Consider the following 13,520-nt stretch of genomic DNA (forward strand, 5'->3'; position numbering starts at 1 on the left):
GTCTCAATGGCACTGTGATCAGCTGTGAACAGGGACGAATTACAGCTGTTCAAGTGTCAGATTACACGGAATTCACTATCAAAAATGTATTATACGTTCAGGTTCCATTTTGCTGGCAATAACCACACCAACTATCGATTCTAAATAAAATCGTGTCTCGGGATTACTTATAGAAAGCGTTCTATTCAGACAACCACCCGCCATTGACCAAAAATAACACGCGCAGATGAACCAATATCTGGCTTCGATTAAATTATAGAGGGTATCTATGGCAGTGAGGAAACAACTAAAGAATAAGCTTGTTTATATTTATTAATAACTTGCCGTTTCATCCCTCAGCATAACATAGAATATTAACATTGGAAGTATTACGTACTTTGTCAGTTTGTCAGGTTATTTCCAAAGTGAAAAAAATCATCCATTGTAGATACCGGAGGAGCGTACCGCAATGTCGTACAGCGCGACAACCCTGCAGGTTGCAACGTTGTGGGCTCTGGATCCAGGCTACACGGCCAGTTACACCATTATACTGGTACTCGTACAGTTACATTGGTACTTCTCTACCATTATTTTGGATGAGTCACTGTACTCACTAGAACCATCACACTGTCGAAATATAAAGTGAAACTACTGGTAATTCTATTATTTTAAGTAAATAGTATTGTAAATAGCAGTCAGTACTTAAGAGTTTGTGCAGCCAATGTGTATAAAAAGTGTTTTTTTTTTATATTCTATAAATTATTTTAATATAATATTAAACAAGTATGTCCCCTTAAGTGACCAACTATAAAAAATTAAAGTTTAAGTATGCCTAAGTAACTTTCTTAGTCAAAAAAATAACATGAAATGTTTTTTTTCTCATAATTACTGGAGTAACAAATTAAATTCATGATAGTTGAAATTATATGTTTGGGTCTAAATTTAAGAGCTACGTTCAAAATTCACAATATTATTATGGAAGCTATGATATGCTTTAAAAAGAAATATAATATAATTACTGATGTTTAGAATAAATATACCTGCAAAATATAGACTGGCCACTAAATTTAATGTTTTTAGCTAGATGTGGGCTTAATATCTATATTACATTATTATTTATGTAGTTCACATAACCTACCAACGAGAATATTAAAATACTTCAAACAGGAAACGTTTAACTCAGTGCAGTATTTCGTTATAATGATATTACATTTAAACCATGTATTACTGTTAGCTGTCAATCCTTCCAAACGTTTTGGCAAGTCGCATGATTGATAAATAACTGAATAGATTTTCAAATTAACATTTTTTAGCATTAAAATTATTTCATATAACATATGGATAAATGTACTTACAAATGTTAACAATAATTTAACCACTAAGTAACTCATCTGGATAATATTGCAGTTCTGAGAGATCTGTAATGCCGTTACCCAATTTAAGATAAAACAAAATGGTTTCAAAATTATGAAAAAAAAAAATATTAAAGAATGGAACTAGTAACAATTAAAAAGAGAAAATTGATTGAAAACGAAATGTCACAAGTTAAAGGATTTTAAGCTTTTTTTTAAAAAAAAAACAACGAATTACATCAAGCTGGTAAATTCGTATTAATGGTTCCCATATAGATACTGAAAATTCTGTTCTATTGTTCCAGGTATTATGAACACAATACAGTTGACTTCAAATAGATGTCAATAATAGATTTAATAAAAATTTCATTAACTGCAGCTGCCCTCTACACTATTTTGGCCTGAAGCAGTTGCGTGCTTATTTACAGTATGAACAATTTAAATAACGTAAAATAAATAAATAAATATTAGACTACAAAATGTTAATGCGTAGGTTAAGTTCCCGTGTCGACTGAATATAAAAAATTTAATTTTTGCAATTGTCCGATTTGTTCGTGTGATTGCCCATTGGGGCCGAATGTACACTACTCTCACGGCTTGTTCACGGGAACGAGCTATGCTGGGAAACCAACTGCACAGCTCGAAGGTCACAGGCGCTCGCTCACTCACTCACCAACGAAACAGGAAAGAGCCAGCAGCTCTGTTATCACTTCCCGGTATCTCCTGACGAAGTGGCGATAACATTCCGGACAGTTTACCAGTAACTCGCTCAATGTTGACTACGATTACTAACTCGCCGCTGTATTTCCCCCATCCACTCGTGTACGGTTCCATAGTAGTTTGTTTTCATTGGTCGTGGGAAGTCTCGAAGAAATATTTGGCGGAATAGACTTTTTGAAAAAAAATTAAATCAAGAACTAGAAACCAAAAGCGACCCGCATGAAGCAAGTAGTTCAGCACACCCGCACGCACTTCTCGAAGCACCGCTGCAACATTGCAGACAAGCTAACAACGTGCGAAACTACCACTTATTTAGTTCATTTCGGCGTAGCTTTGAGCTCCGTCTGCCATCTACTGTCCAGTTGCTTCCCCATAAGGAAACATCTTAAGGCCCTGCCACACTGTCAAACTTTCGCTTCCAACACCTTCCAATATGTTGAGTCAAATACCTTCCAATATGCTGTATCAAATAAAGTTGGAGTGGTATGATGTCACTGAAAACGTCACCAGCGCTTTTGCTTGACAATATGGATGACTTAAGCTTACATCAAATCTTTTGCATATAAGACGGGTTCTATAAAATGTTGGATGCAATCAGCCAATCAAAATCGTGTCTAGCGAAAACAGATGACATCAGTTTCCATCACCATGAATCTTTAGATTGGTGAACACATGGGCGATTACAGAGGATATAAAAGTGAAATAAATAAACTAATGTTAATATGAATGTATACGAAATAATTTTATGTGTAAAAAAGGAGTTATGTTTCTATAGCTTTAAAAAAATCACTTAACATTTATTTTATGTAACGAATATTGAAAGTTAAATTTATACAAGTTTAAAATTGTTTTAAAAATGCACAAATAGCATAACAAGTTTAAAAAAAAATCCATCCAGCACTGTGATGCATTATTTAATTTCAAAATTAGATTAAATTGAAAAGTTTGAGAAAGCTCCGACCACAAACTTCGACAGTGTGACATGATTTAAAATACATTTGAGGTTATCTATCCAAACGTCTTTGATGGAAGAAACCAGAAGCCATTTTTCGTCCGGTACTACCCCTCCACTATTGTCAAATATTGTTGGAGAAAAATAATTGACAAGTGTGACATGTGACATGGCCTTTACACATTACACACATCACACTCTCGAGACGTGTGCCCGAAGTTGGGATGAGGAAGGATGTACAATGGCAGTGAGCGACTTGAAAGTAAAAGCAACACACAAAAAAGTGCTCAAATCTGTTTCCGAAGAAGCCAATCGACAAGCCTAACCACTCAGTGCTAACCAGCAAAGACCAGCTGACTGGTTCCCTACCAAGCCTACTTCCGACCTGAGAAAAGAGGCCAACGTAAACGTACGTTGCTTAGCTGTCACAATTAACAATAATACTGTACCTTGGAATAAACTGTGTACTTTTTTATCCTGAACGTTTTCACCCGCCGCCAATACCTACCGAGGTGGTTTTCACAGTTATATGTGACAAAAAGGATTCATAATATTCAGTTACTGATTACATAAAGTTTCGAAAACTGAATAAATTGTGGATATACACAAATCGTGAACTGTTCATGGATTTTGTGATATCCGCTTTAAAAAATTAATGTTGTTCATACTAAAACACAAACAAATAATCAAAATGTTATCAAAAACAGTCGTCTTTTAATGTATTTTTGAGGCGGTTAAAAGTGTTTTCATTTAAAATGCGTTGGAAGATTGAAAATTAGTAACAATTACAAAAACCAATGTTAGTTTTAATGAATTCGGCAGATTCATTATCCAACACAAATGTGTATAAATAATTTATACAAGTCTGGTTACATTAAGTACGTAAAGCTAACGCATACCAGTTATCGAATGACAATTTTAGACAGTTGAATTTCTATCACAGTTTCAAAAAAAAATTATAGTATATAGTGATAAATCCAAGGAAGGAGAAGTGTTTTGGAAATCACTGAAAACCGTCGTTTGTTATTTTTCCAAGAAAAATCAAGATATGTGCTGAATGTTTACTCTTATTAATTTTAATTATTTAATAATGTCAATCTAAAATGTAAATAAATTATGTATACGGAAACACACCCTCTTATATTGAAAAAGTTTATAAAGACAATTTGTATCACTAATAGTACAATACATGTTTTAATGATATGGGCCAGTATGCAATATCAATAACTAAATGCGAGATTAAAAAACACTTTTATCACAGCCCTTTTTTTACGTAAATTTTTTTTCATCCTGTGAAAATTTCGTTGCACGGTGCGCGTGCATCGTGTAAATTCACTCTCGTCTTTTTTATAACGCGCCTAAAGAATAACTTTAAAAAAAGTATTGATTCTTGCAGTCAAGTACATAGACTATACCAAGGTATATAAGCTCATGACATATCATGCCACACATTTGGCTAAGCAGCTAAATATTGCAACTGTGACAAAACATTGACGTTATTCAAGATAACGGGAATAATGATCCTTATGGAGCCCGTCTGCCCAGTTATTATACACGTTTATCCCCAGGATCAATGGAACGCACTGAAATAACTTAAAAGCTTGGTCTTGCGCGCCAATTGTATCATTTTCTTATCATTACTATTACTTCAGGGCTATTCCTGTAAATTCATCGTTACAGCACTCTTGCATTTTATGTTTCGTCAAAACTTTCGTCACCAGATCTTTACTCAACTATACTTGTAAGATATAATGTCACGCAAGTGATTTTAATTATTAACAGTTCCGTGACTATGAAAAGCTATTAGAAAAAAATTACTTAGACGGAACATGAAATTAAACGGCAATAAAATAATATCCCTTAGATAATAGGAGTAATCAAATAAGGGCCTATTTGGCGTGAGACAGAGCGATTTTAAAACTGCTCTAGATATCCGAGTGGCGACTAGACTGGGAACAGCCTCAAGGCCGTCGCTATGCAAGCAGCGCCGGGGCAAGTCTGAGCGGCCGGCATCATGCCACACAACCTGGGGGTGACTACCCCTGTGGTCATTTTTGTTATGACATCTCTCGCGCTGATGAAATCTTTATGACTAAGATGTCAGCCAAGGATAGCCCTTTCAAAGTGAAATCTCAAAATTACAACCTCGGTACGGTACATTTTGGCGAAAAGTAGATGCCGAATATCCTATTATAGCTGACAGAGCTCCAAGAATGATATTACCTTTTGCTACCACTTATAGATGTTTCTCAACTTTAGTAACAGTAAAAACAAGGCTCACTCGCGGAACATGACTTGACATACGCGATAAGTGAAACTAAACCTAATATTAAAAATAAACTTGCTAATGCAAAACAATTCCAAATCCTCACAAACTATCATTATAAATAAAGTTCATTGAAATTGTAATTACGTATATTTATTTTTGCAACTTTAAGATTTATAAAGGCTAAATGTACGCATGTGTTTTCTCCGGTAATATTTTAAAGGGGGGTAAAACCAGTTTCCCTGGCCCAGCCCACTATGTCCGATTGGCATGAGTTGGGACCTTATCGTGATGAGAAAGAAAGTAAAATGAAGGATTGAGTTTCTTGTAACAGGCTTCACCTGGAAGCAGTACAAGTAAAAAAATTACCTCGAAGACGTTATAGGCACCTGAGGGCTTGAAATACTAATACTAGTACAGGGATTCAAATAGCAGACGATATTTTTGAACATATTTCAATTATTTCAACTGTATTGTATTACGTTATTTCTCATTTATCTATGGTGAAATGATCAGTAAAATTAAAAAGCCTTAAAGGTGAAATTTAATAGCTATAAATAAGCTTTATCAGGTCCAAGAGAAGTGGATGGCTGTTTGGAGTCAAGGACGGACTGCGCTCTGCCCCTGGCCGACTACCTCGCACGAGGTTAAAGCGACTCCAAGGTCAACCCGTGCGGCTAAATTGTCACTGTCCCCTGCGATGACAGTCCCCGCGTCTTGCCAGGAGCGCTGGGAGCAGTCTGGTTTACACGCGACAGCCAAAACATTGCAACCTCAATTCGCTAGGAACACTACTCTTAAAACACCGCGACCCTCTTGTCAGCTGTTCGTATTTTCAGTCCGTGAGAGTAATACAAAAAAAAAATAAACTGACAAAAATTTAAAGAGGACCAAGTATGAGTGCTAGCTATTATATATATATTTGGTTTTTTTTTTTCCTTCCCTTTAACAGGATACACGAATGCAACAACGGAAATTGATCCAGTTGAACTCGCCATCTTAGATTATTCAACGTTACCGCTCGACACACCACAGTACCTTGTTTCGGACACTTACAGAAGTTTACATTCGTGACCTAGTGAAATATTACGTCATCTTGCACAACACTAAATGATTACATGATGTGCATGATAAATATGAGATAGATTTTAAAAAAAAATAGACTAAGATTTTAACACTACCTGAACGAATATTAACATGTATAGAAATGTCACAGCATGTATACATAAATCAAAGCTGATCGTGAAGACATTAAATGATAGTGTCAAGCAACCAATAAAAGGACATAAAACCTACATGATATTTTTGTTCCCCGCGCATCTATGAGGAAGCTCTATTTCTCATCACAGTAAAAAATAATATATTGTGTTCGTCTGTGCTGTCGTGTTAACTTTCGCCGCTGGGTTCGCAATGCGAAGCTGTATTGGATGTGTTGTCTTGATTATCTGTTTAGCATTATCATTGAGTTCCTCTTGTCTGTCACTGTGTTCACCAAGTGGTTGGTTGTATTTGCTGTTCTTGTTGCAACGGTCTCTTCGTTGACAGTCCACTGAGTTCATATTTGCTGTGATGCTGTTATGACTAATGAGCAATTCCGTATCAGATCAATCACCTTATTTACCTCACCAAATCTGATTTTGATTTAATTTGATATGAAGGACACACATGACAAGATAATTGAAAAGCTAAGAAAAACAGCCTACAGGATCTTGCGGCGGATATCATGAACGCCATTCGCTCTAAATTTTAACCTCGACTATCTTAACACAAGGTATATACGAAAATTATGGATGTATGTATACATATTACTGCTACAACATATTCTACATGTGTCAAATATTAACCTTGCACCGCAAAGGCAGTGCGGAACTAACGGAGCGTGTTCCTTCTGCATGAGGAACGAAACTATTGCTAAACTTTTTTTTTTACTTTGAGAACGTGTGTAAAAACAAAAAAATTATCACACACTATTTCTGCGGCATACGCTTTCTTCCTCTCCTAGCAATAGCTATTACACTGTTGGTGCCTTCTTCGTCTCCTGGAAATAGTGACTGCATTGTGATGCATCATGCCAACGGCTATTAAATTGTATTAATCATAGAGTATCAGCTTTATACCTAATACATCAGCATACTCACAAGCTCAATTTATACTCACACTTCCATGTATATATGATGCAACTATATTATTTTCTGAAATGCATGGCTTTGTGATATCTATATATCTATAGGGTATTGTAAACTATTGTTTGTCTTCATAACATTGGCGAATAGATGATGCAATGTGAAAATACTTCTTCTTATAGCCAATGACAGGCAGCATTACAGTCGACTGTAGTTGTGTGGTAGTGGTGTATAATAGCCAGTCCGGGGACTGTCTTCTGGCTGTGGTGCCTGGTGCCGGCCCGCCATATTAGACTGACATCACGGCGGCCATACTGGATGACCTTGACCCCAGCAGCCATCTTGGAATCATCTAAAATCCTCCATCTTGGTATCATCTTAAATCCGCCATCTTGAATTCCATCATTTTGAATTTCACATCCACCATTTTGTTTTCTAGAACTTTCTGCCCTTTTGAATTCCGCCATTTTATTTTCTAGAACTTTTGTCGTTTTTAATTATGACATCACCATTATAATTTTCGTTGCGACTGCCATATTGAAAATCCGTAATTTTTATGCTAGAAATATGACTTATTAGACTGGTCAGATTGCCGAGAACCAATTGGATTCCAGTAAGTTAATCTATCTAGCTAATATTTGGTAATTATAATGGTGAAGTTGGTTATGATTGCCAATCTTCAGCTCATTTCATTCAGGTTTCCCCTGACCCATGTTATATACATTCCCTGTCTCAGCAGTCCACGTGGCAAAATATCACACACTGAACTAAAATTACCATCAAACTTATTTTGACAAAAACATCTCTTAACAATCTGACTATACAATTTTTTTCCCGCATGCATGCGGGAACCATGTTAGAACACTTTACGTTCATGATTTTTTGTTCTAATAATTACAAACTATATAAATTAAATAAATAATAAAAGTAAATAAAAAAGAAGTATTAATACAAACAAATTTAAATTATTTTCAAGTATCTCAAGTTGTCTATAGTGCAAGGCTTCCCGATGCGACCAGCTATGACCTTCAGCCCCGGCTGCGCGCTGCGCGGAAGAGCTGACGCGCGGGGAAAACCACGCCACGAACAACGCGACAAACAAACAACGGACAGACAAGACTTGCGACTCGTGACGAAGAATCCCGCGCGCGTTCCGGCTTTCATCACAAGTTCCGGCGAGCAGCGTAGCCAGGCGTTACTCGTCTATAGCTACCGCGCACCAACAGAACTCCGTATCCCTGCACCAAAATACCGAAATTTCTGTTACGAGGACTAAATGCAAAACCAATTTAACATCTCAATTTTTTTATCATTGAGCAAAAATCTGTCACGTTTGTAGGTTAAAATGAAAATACGGAAACACCGCATGTGCCCCGGTGCGCGGGTGGCAAGGTCCACGCACGACCCAAAGGCATCCCAATTCCTTGGCCAAGTAAACCCCAAATAGCACATGATGCACGCGCCCTTGTCCCGCATGGTAGAGTGTATAGGCTTCGGCCTGAGGCCGGGTTTATAGAAAACGCAAGAACGCAGAAACGCAAGAAACGCAACTACGGTAAAAGTCCAACCTTAACTCTTCTACCAGCACGTTTATAAAAAACGCAAGACACGCAAGAACGCAACGCAGAAGTTGTTCAACTTTCTACTTCTTGCGTTTTCTCCTTGCGTTTCGGTCTTCTATACTGGTTGCTTTAGTATGTGAAAAACTGAAACCGTCATGTAATGCATATAGAAGGCTCTGCGATTGTAATCGTTACGCTTGTGTTTCTTTATTTATGTTTTGGGCTGGCATTCTTCTAGTGAATACAGCGCAATGGAGGAAGCTGATGAATTTCTTGTTCAGCTTATCCCAAAATTTTCCTTGCCTGTACGATAGGTACAACAAAAATTTTAAAATTAATCATGACTTATTCCTGAAATTTTATTTTTTGACGTTGGCGATGGCCGGCGTCCTTGCGTTTTTTTATAAACGACTGTGAATTTCTTGCGGTTGTCGCGTCCTGCGTTCTTGCGTTTCTGCGTTCTTGCGTTTTCTATAAACCCGGCCTGAGACACACTTAGGTCCTCCCCTAGAAAAAAACTCCTTGACCAGCGTGGTCGAGTGTTTAGACGTGGCGGCGACCTCAACAATCGACAGGAGGCTATTTCGGGCCACTTCACGCTCTCGTTAGCACGTCACGCCGCTTCCCGACCGCGAGGTGTCCAGGCCCAGTAGCGGTTACAGAGGGGGGGGGGGGGCTAAGGGGCTCAAGCCCCCTCCAAAAGCATCTGGGTCCACCATTGTTTTAGTGTTTGCCTTGGTAAAGCCTAGCCTCAGCTGGGTCAAGCCCCTCCTGGGTCCGCCACTGTCCAGGCCTGCCCGGGAGGCCGACACGACAGACAACTGGGGCGCACATCTCAACCTCGAGTCAAACATCTCATGCGGTTGCCACTTCAGCTTTAAAAAAAAAACTTCAAATGACTGCAGGAGAAAAATTAAATGAATGTCGGGTTTACATAATACAATCTATGTATTTTCATCCGACGATCGACGGCAGCTCAGGAGGCGAGGCCAGATTGGGCGGGGATCCGAGGAAACCCGACTCACGCCAACTTCCGCCCGTTTCCCAATAGCGACAACATTCTGGTTTCACCCCGCTTCACAAAGAAACATAATCATTCTAATAAGGTAACCATTGTTCTCTCGGGAAAAAGAACCACGACTGGCCTTCCTCCTGGATGTCAAAAGTGCATCCCCCACCATCCCCATATGACCCACAATAATAAATAAAAATGACTAAATACAAACAGGACCTTGAATCAAGGGGCAAAGCCCCGTCTGCAAGATAGTACGGTAACCGGGTCAAGCTTTTTTTTTGTTCAGATAATGGTTTGTGCCATATTGGTTAGGCGCCCAAAACGTTGGCTGAAGTGTTGCGTTTGCATTCTGGAAACTGTTTTAAATAATTTTAATTCATGAAAGTGGCCTGTGTTTCAAGACGGGTATTCTAATTCATACTTACTAACCATAATCAGGCGGTCAAGCACCTTTACCGCGATGTTTTGGGCGATACAATACGGCGATGGCGAAATAAAAAATTGACCAACTTTATCATACAGCATGCCGTCGCCTGACAATTCCTGACTCCGTGCATTTCATACCCAATTCTATCATGTGCGACTGCACTACACCACAATCTGGAGAAGAGGGGGGGGGGGGGGCCTTTTGAAATATAACAAGGAGAGATCGCGAACTTTGAATCACCGATTTTGACGTCCTTCCCAGTAGCAATCTATCCTGCACAGGAGAAATCCAACTCTTAATTTTTCTCTAGAAATAGCCAATCAAATAAACGAGGTACAATGTATATACGCACAACAGTGCAATTAAAAGCAAAGCACTAAGGCAGCGTGGGCCAGCGATTAGTGTGTCAGCCTCACACACTAGCGACTCGGGTTCGATCACACTATCGATACTTTTTATTTATTTATCGATTTTTCAAGCGATAACGTGGAAACTCATGTTTATATATTTAAAATTATATTTTTTTGTGGTTTTAATACTAACTTCACTAGGGTGAAGGTGATATGAAATTAGCAAAATGCTGTTAGTGCGCAACATAATTTTTCCAACACGTCCCCAATGTGTGACAATATTTACCCATTGCTTTCCACAGTCATTTTCTATAGATTGTTCCAGAACTTTTCGTAAATTTAGATGTAATGTTTTATAAGTGTGCCTACTATGCTTCTACACGCGGGCTCACCTCAGCTGCCCAGTACCGGCTCGCTCCTGACAGCCAGCGCGGACCTGCAGTGGCGACGTTAGAACCGCCTTCCCCCACTTCAGCTCGGCATCTCCCACAGCGAGCGGGCTCCTGACCAAGATTAGAGGGAACGAGAGATGATAAAATACGCCCTTTCGGTCACAATTAATTTTAGGGAAAATATAATGTCCTCCAAAACCAAACTAAATACTTAACTATTCCGGCTCGCCCACTGCGCTCTGGCCTCTGCGACGGCCGGGTCCTCAGGAGGCATGCACATAGCTCGATGCCTGACATAACAGAGCGTCTGCTAAGAACTTCAGCCAAGTGTGTTAGCTGCTGCGAAAAGACTACTGGCAGAATTAATTTTAAAAAATTTTTAATAATTTTTGTAGAGCTTAGTTTTGGACAAGTAGCACGCGGCTCACTGTGAACCTACCCTGATACTGTAGTTTTACTGAATATACAATATGCCGTGATCGTTATTCCCTCCATCGAACACTCTAGCTGGAACTAACGTCACAATAAAACTATTTTCACTGCTGTACCTGCATCTGCCGAACTATCGGCCTATCAATACTATTGTTTAAGCACGCGGCTTATCTGGCTTCGGCTAACATTCGCCTTTGTAATCTGAGATTAGCTATCAATCTGATAAATACATGTAGATACAATTGTCAGTAAGATAGCACTAGTTGCCGCATGCACTAAAGTCAACCAAGGAGATTAAAACAAATTTTAAAATCTACTGACGCCTATGCGTCGAATTCAAAACCAGAGAGGTGCACGGAAACATATGTTTTTCTTAGATATCCTGCATCCCGATAGATAAATAATCCTAAATGTACAAGGCCTCTAAAGTTTGTGAGCAATGTATCTAGTATGTCTTAGAATGATTCTCCTGTTTCTGTTTTAGAGTACGTATCCAAAGTAATTATACTGAAAAGGTTTTTATCTCGTACAACGGATAAAAGAGACAGTGAAAATCTAGTATATAAGAAAATATTAAATGAATCGGTCAATCTTTCTTCTGGTATAAAGACAAAATTGGTCATTCATGTAGCCAATTTTAGACAGTTTTGGTTATGGTTGAGGAACCTTCGCTGAACAGCACGAACACAGTTCTGCAGACGTGTGGCTCGGCTGGCTCCACGCCGCCGGCATGCACGGCGTGCGATAAGCTCCGACACTGCCTCTGATAAAACTGACAACAACCTTGACAGCATGATGGCTAGCCTCGACCGACTACCGATGTATGGTTGCATCCACCATCTTATAACCACAATCTGACCTACAAAAATTAAATACAGAGTAGGTATAGTTCGATATTAAACCCCCCCTCCTCAAACAGTATGCTAAAAAAAAACCTTGAGGAAATATAATTGAACACGTCAACTTACTGATTTTCTCGATGGTGTTGTAAGAATGAATAAAACCGTTGGATAAAAAAAATACTACCATAGTAATACTAATATAAATGATAAAACTACTGACATATGGATGGTAACAAAAAAAAAAAGATAAGTCTTGCAGGGGAAATTTCATGCATAGCTTGGAAAGGTTTTTTTTTCCCACGCGTAGTTCTAAAGCCTATTTAATTGCACACAAACTGAGTGAGGCCGCCACTGGGATAGTGCCGGCAGGGGCCGCGTGGGTTTAGTCACGTGTGGACAGGGTGCTCGCAAGTCGCATGCAATAAGCTGACAACTGAAATATACAGAAAGTTTTCCATAAAACGTGGTTTTGAAGTTTACGTGTATCAACCCTGTTTCACAGCCACGAGGACCTCCTTAGTGAGGGGCTAGACGAAGGAATGCGACAGTGCAGGCTCGGGGCCGCCGCATAGCCGCATCACGTGACACCCTGCAGAAACATACACGTGCGTAAACGATGGCGTGGAATAACCCAAGGAAAAACCACCGTTAAAAATGTTTACCCAATAACATCCAGATCTCCGCGCCGAGTTACCAACTTGCACCAGGATCAGGGCCGACTGCAGAAGGGCTGTCGCACAAGGAGCCACGGCATTAAATAAGTCGGAGATAGACTTGGAAGATTTACAAATTCACGATCTCAAATACTGAACCTTAAAACCTCTCTGTCCACACACCACGTTGATTTTTTTTTCTTCATTACCTTTATTTAGGACTCTGCACAGCATGTTGACTATACCTCCCTTGCACTTGTCCTGCCACCAAATATATTCCAACAGATAATCAGTGTGATATCATGGGTGTAAAACGCGCACAAGTCTTCGTAATTATCATTTGCGCGACTTTTCACACACATCACATTACAGTAAGTGAATGTATGATTGAGAATGTTTGTTTCAGAACAAATGCAAAGGTAAGGATTTATTTATTATATTTTAGAAATAGCCCT

At 38.9% G+C, this 13,520-nt stretch overlaps 1 protein-coding gene across 3 annotated transcripts in view; it reads right to left on the bottom strand.

Annotated features, from left to right (window-relative positions):
- The window catches only part of LOC134538078 (eukaryotic translation initiation factor 4 gamma 1-like), a 167,666-nt gene that overhangs the window by 114,219 nt on the left and 39,927 nt on the right, over window positions 1-13,520 (bottom strand). The window lies entirely within an intron of this gene.

The sequence above is a fragment of the Bacillus rossius genome, chromosome 13 (assembly GCF_032445375.1).
Source record: "Bacillus rossius redtenbacheri isolate Brsri chromosome 13, Brsri_v3, whole genome shotgun sequence".
Classification (NCBI taxonomy): domain Eukaryota; kingdom Metazoa; phylum Arthropoda; class Insecta; order Phasmatodea; family Bacillidae; genus Bacillus; species Bacillus rossius.